Consider the following 10,659-nt stretch of genomic DNA (forward strand, 5'->3'; position numbering starts at 1 on the left):
GAGACCACTGAGGTGTAATAACAACAGTTTGAGGAGCTGAATGCTAACGGACAGTCAGAGGACACCACTGAGGTATAATAACAACAGTTTGAGGAGCTGCATGCTAACGTGCAGTCAGAGGAGACCTCTGGGGTATAATAACAACAGTTTGAGGAGCTGCATGCTAACGGACAGTCAGAGGAGACCACTGAGGTATAATAACAACAGTTTGAGGAGCTGCATGCTAACGGACAGTCAGAGGAGACCACTGAGGTGTAATAACAACAGTTTGAGGAGCTGCATGCTAACGGACAGTCAGAGGAGACCACTGAGGTGTAATAACAACAGTTTGAGGAGCTGCATGCTAACGGACAGTCAGAGGAGACAACTGAGGTATAATAACAACAGTTTGAGGAGCTGCATGCTAACGGACAGTCAGAGGAGACCACTGAGGTATAATAACAACAGTTTGAGGAGCTGCATGCTAACGGACAGTCAGAGGAGACCACTGAGGTATAATAACAACAGTTTGATGAGCTGCATGCTAACGGACAGTCAGAGGAGACCACTGAGGTATAATAACACCAGTTTGAGGAGCTGCATGCTAACGGACAGTCAGAGGAGACCACTGAGGTATAATAACAACAGTTTGAGGAGCTGCATGCTAACGGACAGTCAGAGGAGACCACTGAGGTATAATAACAACAGTTTGAGGAGCTGCATGCTAACGGACAGTCAGAGGAGACCACTGAGGTATAATAACACCAGTTTGAGGAGCTGCATGCTAACGGACAGTCAGAGGAGACCACTGAGGTGTAATAACACCAGTTTGATGAGCTGCATGCTAACGGACAGTCAGAGGAGACCACTGAGGTATAATAACAACAGTTTGAGGAGCTGAATGCTAACGGACAGTCAGAGGACACCACTGAGGTATAATAACAACAGTTTGAGGAGCTGCATGCTAACGTGCAGTCAGAGGAGACCTCTGGGGTATAATAACAACAGTTTGAGGAGCTGCATGCTAACGGACAGTCAGAGGAGACCACTGAGGTATAATAACAAGAGTTTGAGGAGCTGCATGCTAACGGACAGTCAGAGGAGACCACTGAGGTGTAATAACAACAGTTTGAGGAGCTGCATGCTAACGGACAGTCAGAGGAGACCACTGAGGTGTAATAACAACAGTTTGAGGAGCTGCATGCTAACAGACAGTCAGAAGAGACCACTGAGGTGTAATAACAACAGTTTGAGGAGCTGCATGCTAACGGACAGTCAGAGGAGACCACGGAGGTATAATAACAACAGTTTGAGGAGCTGCATGCTAATGACAGTCAGAGGAGACCACTGAGGTGTAATAACAACAGTTTGAGGAGCTGAATGCTAACGGACAGTCAGAGGAGACCACGGAGGTATAATAACAACAGTTTGAGGAGCTGCATGCTAATGACAGTCAGAGGAGACCACTGAGGTGTAATAACAACAGTTTGAGGAGCTGAATGCTAACGGACAGTCAGAGGACACCACTGAGGTATAATAACAACAGTTTGAGGAGCTGCATGCTAACGTGCAGTCAGAGGAGACCTCTGGGGTATAATAACAACAGTTTGAGGAGCTGCATGCTAACGGACAGTCAGAGGAGACCACTGAGGTATAATAACAACAGTTTGAGGAGCTGCATGCTAACGGACAGTCAGAGGAGACCACTGAGGTGTAATAACAACAGTTTGAGGAGCTGCATGCTAACGGACAGTCAGAGGAGACCACTGAGGTGTAATAACAACAGTTTGAGGAGCTGCATGCTAACGGACAGTCAGAGGAGACAACTGAGGTATAATAACAACAGTTTGAGGAGCTGCATGCTAACGGACAGTCAGAGGAGACCACTGAGGTATAATAACAACAGTTTGAGGAGCTGCATGCTAACGGACAGTCAGAGGAGACCACTGAGGTATAATAACAACAGTTTGATGAGCTGCCTGCTAACGGACAGTCAGAGGAGACCACTGAGGTATAATAACACCAGTTTGAGGAGCTGCATGCTAACGGACAGTCAGAGGAGACCACTGAGGTATAATAACAACAGTTTGAGGAGCTGCATGCTAACGGACAGTCAGAGGAGACCACTGAGGTATAATAACAACAGTTTGAGGAGCTGCATGCTAACGGACAGTCAGAGGAGACCACTGAGGTTTAATAACACCAGTTTGAGGAGCTGCATGCTAACGGACAGTCAGAGGAGACCACTGAGGTGTAATAACACCAGTTTGATGAGCTGCATGCTAACGGACAGTCAGAGGAGACCACTGAGGTGTAATAACAACAGTTTGAGGAGCTGAATGCTAACGGACAGTCAGGGGACACCACTGAGGTATAATAACAACAGTTTGAGGAGCTGCATGCTAACGTGCAGTCAGAGGAGACCTCTGGGGTATAATAACAACAGTTTGAGGAGCTGCATGCTAACGGACAGTCAGAGGAGACCACTGAGGTGTAATAACAACAGTTTGAGGAGCTGAATGCTAACGGACAGTCAGAGGACACCACTGAGGTATAATAACAACAGTTTGAGGAGCTGCATGCTAACGTGCAGTCAGAGGAGACCTCTGGGGTATAATAACAACAGTTTGAGGAGCTGCATGCTAACGGACAGTCAGAGGAGACCACTGAGGTATAATAACAACAGTTTGAGGAGCTGCATGCTAACGGACAGTCAGAGGAGACCACTGAGGTGTAATAACAACAGTTTGAGGAGCTGCATGCTAACGGACAGTCAGAGGAGACCACTGAGGTGTAATAACAACAGTTTGAGGAGCTGCATGCTAACGGACAGTCAGAGGAGACAACTGAGGTATAATAACAACAGTTTGAGGAGCTGCATGCTAACGGACAGTCAGAGGAGACCACTGAGGTATAATAACAACAGTTTGATGAGCTGCATGCTAACGGACAGTCAGAGGAGACCACTGAGGTATAATAACACCAGTTTGAGGAGCTGCATGCTAACGGACAGTCAGAGGAGACCACTGAGGTATAATAACAACAGTTTGAGGAGCTGCATGCTAACGGACAGTCAGAGGAGACCACTGAGATATAATAACAACAGTTTGAGGAGCTGCATGCTAACGGACAGTCAGAGGAGACCACTGAGGTATAATAACAACAGTTTGAGGAGCTGCATGCTAACGGACAGTCAGAGGAGACCACTGAGGTGTAATAACACCAGTTTGATGAGCTGCATGCTAACGGACAGTCAGAGGAGACCACTGAGGTATAATAACACCAGTTTGAGGAGCTGCATGCTAACGGACAGTCAGAGGAGACCACTGAGGTGTAATAACAACAGTTTGAGGAGCTGAATGCTAACGGACAGTCAGAGGACACCACTGAGGTATAATAACAACAGTTTGAGGAGCTGCATGCTAACGTGCAGTCAGAGGAGACCTCTGGGGTATAATAACAACAGTTTGAGGAGCTGCATGCTAACGGACAGTCAGAGGAGACCACTGAGGTATAATAACAAGAGTTTGAGGAGCTGCATGCTAACGGACAGTCAGAGGAGACCACTGAGGTGTAATAACAACAGTTTGAGGAGCTGCATGCTAACGGACAGTCAGAGGAGACCACTGAGGTGTAATAACAACAGTTTGAGGAGCTGCATGCTAACAGACAGTCAGAAGAGACCACTGAGGTGTAATAACAACAGTTTGAGGAGCTGCATGCTAACGGACAGTCAGAGGAGACCACTGAGGTATAATAACAACAGTTTGAGGAGCTGCATGCTGCCGGGCAGTCAGAAGAGACCACTGAGGTATAATAACAACAGTTTGAGGAGCTGCATGCTAACGGACAGTCAGAGGAGACCACTGAGGTGTAATAACACCAGTTTAATGAGCTGCATGCTAACGGACAGTCAGAAGACACCACTGAGGTATAATAACAACAGTTTGAGGAGCTGCATGCTAACGGACAGTCAGAGGAGACCACTGAGGTGTAATAACAACAGTTTGAGGAGCTGCATGCTAACAGACAGTCAGAGGAGACCACTGAGGTGTAATAACAACAGTTTGAGGAGCTGCATGCTAACGGACAGTCAGAGGAGACCACTGAGGTATAATAACAACAGTTTGAGGAGCTGCATGCTGCCGGGCAGTCAGAGGAGACCACTGAGGTGTAATAACAACAGTTTGAGGAGCTGCATGCTAACGGACAGTCAGAGGAGACCACTGAGGTGTAATAACAACAGTTTGAGGAACTGCATGCTAACGGACAGTCAGAGGAGACCACTGAGGTGTAATAACAACAGTTTGAGGAGCTGCATGCTAACGGACAGTCAGAGGAGACCACTGAGGTATAATAACAACAGTTTGAGGAGCTGCATGCTAACGGACAGTCAGAGGAGACCACTGAGGTATAATAACAACAGTTTGAGGAGCTGCATGCTAACGGACAGTCAGAGGAGACCACTGAGGTATAATAACAACAGTTTGATGAGCTGCATGCTAACGGACAGTCAGAGGAGACCACTGAGATATAATAACAACAGTTTGAGGAGCTGCATGCTAACGGACAGTCAGAGGAGACCACTGAGGTATAATAACAACAGTTTGAGGAGCTGCATGCTAACGGACAGTCAGAGGAGACCACTGAGATATAATAACAACAGTTTGAGGAGCTGCATGCTAACGGACAGTCAGAGGAGACCACTGAGGTATAATAACACCAGTTTGAGGAGCTGCATGCTAACGGACAGTCAGAGGAGACCACTGAGGTGTAATAACACCAGTTTGATGAGCTGCATGCTAACGGACAGTCAGAGGAGACCACTGAGGTATAATAACACCAGTTTGAGGAGCTGCATGCTAACGGACAGTCAGAGGAGACCACTGAGGTGTAATAACAACAGTTTGAGGAGCTGAATGCTAACGGACAGTCAGAGGACACCACTGAGGTATAATAACAACAGTTTGAGGAGCTGCATGCTAACGTGCAGTCAGAGGAGACCTCTGGGGTATAATAACAACAGTTTGAGGAGCTGCATGCTAACGGACAGTCAGAGGAGACCACTGAGGTATAATAACAAGAGTTTGAGGAGCTGCATGCTAACGGACAGTCAGAGGAGACCACTGAGGTGTAATAACAACAGTTTGAGGAGCTGCATGCTAACGGACAGTCAGAGGAGACCACTGAGGTGTAATAACAACAGTTTGAGGAGCTGCATGCTAACAGACAGTCAGAAGAGACCACTGAGGTGTAATAACAACAGTTTGAGGAGCTGCATGCTAACGGACAGTCAGAGGAGACCACTGAGGTATAATAACAACAGTTTGAGGAGCTGCATGCTGCCGGGCAGTCAGAAGAGACCACTGAGGTATAATAACAACAGTTTGAGGAGCTGCATGCTAACGGACAGTCAGAGGAGACCACTGAGGTGTAATAACAACAGTTTGAGGAGCTGCATGCTAACGGACAGTCAGAGGAGACCACTGAGGTATAATAACAACAGTTTGAGGAGCTGCATGCTAACGGACAGTCAGAGGAGACCACTGAGGTATAATAACAACAGTTTGAGGAGCTGCATGCTAACGGACAGTCAGAGGAGACCACTGAGGTATAATAACAACAGTTTGAGGAGCTGCATGCTAACGGACAGTCAGAGGAGACCACTGAGGTATAATAACAACAGTTTGAGGAGCTGCATGCTAACGGACAGTCAGAGGAGACCACTGAGGTATAATAACAACAGTTTGATGAGCTGCATGCTAACGGACAGTCAGAGGAGACCACTGAGGTATAATAACAACAGTTTGAGGAGCTGCATGCTAACGGACAGTCAGAGGAGACCACTGAGGTATAATAACAACAGTTTGAGGAGCTGCATGCTAACGGACAGTCAGAGGAGACCACTGAGGTATAATAACAACAGTTTGAGGAGCTGCATGCTAACGGACAGTCAGAGGAGACCACTGAGGTATAATAACACCAGTTTGAGGAGCTGCATGCTAACGGACAGTCAGAGGAGACCACTGAGGTGTAATAACACCAGTTTGATGAGCTGCATGCTAACGGACAGTCAGAGGAGACCACTGAGGTATAATAACACCAGTTTGAGGAGCTGCATGCTAACGGACAGTCAGAGGAGACCACTGAGGTGTAATAACAACAGTTTGAGGAGCTGAATGCTAACGGACAGTCAGAGGACACCACTGAGGTATAATAACAACAGTTTGAGGAGCTGCATGCTAACGTGCAGTCAGAGGAGACCTCTGGGGTATAATAACAACAGTTTGAGGAGCTGCATGCTAACGGACAGTCAGAGGAGACCACTGAGGTATAATAACAAGAGTTTGAGGAGCTGCATGCTAACGGACAGTCAGAGGAGACCACTGAGGTGTAATAACAACAGTTTGAGGAGCTGCATGCTAACGGACAGTCAGAGGAGACCACTGAGGTGTAATAACAACAGTTTGAGGAGCTGCATGCTAACAGACAGTCAGAAGAGACCACTGAGGTGTAATAACAACAGTTTGAGGAGCTGCATGCTAACGGACAGTCAGAGGAGACCACTGAGGTATAATAACAACAGTTTGAGGAGCTGCATGCTGCCGGGCAGTCAGAAGAGACCACTGAGGTATAATAACAACAGTTTGAGGAGCTGCATGCTAACGGACAGTCAGAGGAGACCACTGAGGTGTAATAACACCAGTTTAATGAGCTGCATGCTAACGGACAGTCAGAAGACACCACTGAGGTATAATAACAACAGTTTGAGGAGCTGCATGCTAACGGACAGTCAGAGGAGACCACTGAGGTATAATAACAACAGTTTGAGGAGCTGCATGCTAACGGACAGTCAGAGGAGACCACTGAGGTATAATAACAACAGTTTGAGGAGCTGCATGCTAACGGACAGTCAGAGGAGACCACTGAGGTGTAATAACAACAGTTTGAGGAGCTGCATGCTAACAGACAGTCAGAGGAGACCACTGAGGTGTAATAACAACAGTTTGAGGAGCTGCATGCTAACGGACAGTCAGAGGAGACCACTGAGGTATAATAACAACAGTTTGAGGAGCTGCATGCTAACGGACAGTCAGAGGACACCACTGAGGTATAAAAAAAACAGTTTGAGGAGCTGCATGCTAACGGACAGTCAGAGGAGACCACTGAGGTGTAATAACAACAGTTTGAGGAGCTGCATGCTAACAGACAGTCAGAGGAGACCACTGAGGTGTAATAACAACAGTTTGAGGAGCTGCATGCTAACGGATAGTCAGAGGAGACCACTGAGGTATAATAACAACAGTTTGAGGAGCTGCATGCTGCCGGGCAGTCAGAAGAGACCACTGAGGCATAATAACAACAGTTTGAGGAGCTGCATGCTAACGGACAGTCAGAGGAGACCACTGAGGTATAATAACAACAGTTTGAGGAGCTGCATGCTAACGGACAGTCAGAGGAGACCACTGAGGTATAATAACACCAGTTTGAGGAGCTGCATGCTAACGGACAGTCAGAGGAGACCACTGAGATATAATAACAACAGTTTGAGGAGCTGCATGCTAATGACAGTCAAAGGAGACCACTGAGGTGTAATAACAACAGTTTGAGGAGCTGAATGCTAACGGACAGTCAGAAGAGACCACTGAGGTATAATAACAACAGTTTGAGGAGCTGCATGCTAACGGACAGTCAGAGGAGACCACTGAGGTGTAATAACACCAGTTTAATGAGCTGCATGCTAACGGACAGTCAGAAGACACCACTGAGGTATAATAACAACAGTTTCAGGAGCTGCATGCTAACGGACAGTCAGAGGAGACCACTGAGGTGTAATAACAACAGTTTGAGGAGCTGCATGCTAACAGACAGTCAGAGGAGACCACTGAGGTGTAATAACAACAGTTTGAGGAGCTGCATGCTAACGGATAGTCAGAGGAGACCACTGAGGTATAATAACAACAGTTTGAGGAGCTGCATGCTGCCGGGCAGTCAGAAGAGACCACTGAGGCATAATAACAACAGTTTGAGGAGCTGCATGCTAACGGACAGTCAGAGGAGACCACTGAGGTATAATAACAACAGTTTGAGGAGCTGCATGCTAACGGACAGTCAGAGGAGACCACTGAGGTATAATAACACCAGTTTGAGGAGCTGCATGCTAACGGACAGTCAGAGGAGACCACTGAGATATAATAACAACAGTTTGAGGAGCTGCATGCTAACGGACAGTCAGAGGAGACCACTGAGGTATAATAACAACAGTTTGAGGAGCTGCATGCTAACGGGCAGTCAGAGGAACCCACGGAGGTATAAAAACAACAGTTTGAGGAGCTGCATGCTAACGGACAGTCAGAGGAGACCACGGAGGTATAATAACAACAGTTTGAGGAGCTGCATGCTAATGACAGTCAAAGGAGACCACTGAGGTGTAATAACAACAGTTTGAGGAGCTGAATGCTAACGGACAGTCAGAGGACACCACTGAGGTATAATAACAACAGTTTGAGGAGCTGCATGCTAACGTGCAGTCAGAGGAGACCTCTGGGGTATAATAACAACAGTTTGAGGAGCTGCATGCTAGCGGACAGTCAGAGGAGACCACTGAGGTATAATAACAACAGTTTGATGAGCTGCATGCTAACGGGCAGTCAGAGGAGACCACTGAGGTATAATAACAACAGTTTGAGGAGCTGCATGCTAACGGACAGTCAGAGGAGACCACTGAGGTATAATAACAACAGTTTGAGGAGCTGCATGCTAGCGGACAGTCAGAGGAGACCACTGAGGTATAATAACAACAGTTTGATGAGCTGCATGCTAACGGGCAGTCAGAGGAGACCTCTGGGGTATAATAACAACAGTTTGAGGAGCTGCATGCTAACGGACAGTCAGAGGAGACCACTGAGGTGTAATAACACCAGTTTAATGAGCTGCATGCTAACGGACAGTCAGAAGACACCACTGAGGTATAATAACAACAGTTTGAGGAGCTGCATGCTAACGGACAGTCAGAGGAGACCACTGAGGTGTAATAACACCAGTTTGATGAGCTGCATGCTAACGGACAGTCAGAGGAGACCACTGAGGTATAATAACACCAGTTTGAGGAGCTGCATGCTAACGGACAGTCAGAGGAGACCACTGAGGTATAATAACACCAGTTTGAGGAGCTGCATGCTAACGGACAGTCAGAGGAGACCACTGAGGTATAATAACAACAATTTGAGGAGCTGCATGCTAACGGACAGTCAGAGGAGACCACTGAGGTATAATTAGAACTGGAGACTGTGTCCAAGATGTCCACCCGTTGTTTTCAAGGTATTCACCTTCGCATACACAGATGGACATCTATATCCGGGTTGCATCCTGTTTACACTCTCCAACATCACATGTGCACTAACACTCAGTGTGCACAGGGAGCAGCATGAGCAGCATAGACGTCATAACGTCATCCAAAAACAAGGCAGACGTTGGATGAATACTTCATGTTTAAAAAAAATCTCCGTCAGTGACAATTATTTGAATAATTCAATAGATTTTTTTGTGCACAAAGGTGATGACTAAAGTGTCTTATTTGAAATGTTCAAATCTGGGCTCTCTATGTGGCCGTGTATGGAAAACTGTCTTTCTGGGCCAAGCGTCCATTAAACCACAGTACCGGGAAAAAAACTGTAGGAGCAATCGAAACTGGGCTTCTAGTCAGGAACCCTGGTCCCTTGGAGGAGACGCCTGGTGGCCCATTTTGAGGAGTGGTAAAATCTGTCTCCTGTAGTAGGGAGGAAGGAAGGGAAGGAGAAGGGTGGAAGAGGGAGAGGAGATAGAGAGAGGTAATTTAGCTGATAACAACTGGTAGCTTACAGCAACCAATTCCGTTCAAATCAGTGGCTGTGAGGGAGAGAGGATATGAGAAAAGGAGGGCATTTTAGAGTTTTGAAACAAGACCCTTACTTTGCTGACAACGGACAGGGTTATAGTACATCCGTTCCTGATGGCGGGCGCTATGAGGCTCACCGTACCGTTGGCTGCCCCGCCCTCGGTCACCATGGAGATGTTAGCAGGGAAGGAAGAAGTGAATCTGCAATCGTCGGTGGCTCTGACGGTAAAGTTTCCTCCGGTTCTGTTGGCCGTTTCTACGGTGAAGGGGACTGAAATGGTGGGAAACTAAGGACAACACAGGGCTTAGACTCTGATGGGTTAAGTAGGAGTAGTATTGATAAATGAGGCCTCAAGGCTCTGTTGGTACAGTCCTGTCTGCTGTCTCTCCAGTTTTTAGTCTTGATCAAGATGTAGTACCAACATTCAAAATCATCTCTCTTCCTCTGTAGCTGGTCTCTCTCTTTAGTCAAGATGTTGTAGCTTGTCTGTAGGCGGTCTCTCTCTTTAGTCAGGGTGTTGTACCTGGTTTGTAGCTTGTCTCTCTCTTCAGTTAAGTTGTTGTAACTGGTCTGTACCTGGTCTCTCTCTTTAGTCAGGGTGTTGTAACTGGTTTGTAGCTTGTCTCTCTCTTCAGTTAAGTTGTTGTAACTGGTCTGTAGCTTGTCTCTCTCTTCATTCAGGTTGTCTTAGCTAGTCTGTGGTTGGTCTCTTTCCTCAGTAAGGGTGTTGTAACTGTCATGTAGCTGGCCATTCTGCAGATGTGTTGTGGTGCTGATCTCACCGTCTCTCAGGGTGTCTGCA

The sequence above is a fragment of the Salvelinus fontinalis genome, chromosome 5, assembly GCF_029448725.1.
Source record: "Salvelinus fontinalis isolate EN_2023a chromosome 5, ASM2944872v1, whole genome shotgun sequence".
In the NCBI taxonomy this organism is placed as follows: Eukaryota; Metazoa; Chordata; class Actinopteri; order Salmoniformes; family Salmonidae; genus Salvelinus; species Salvelinus fontinalis.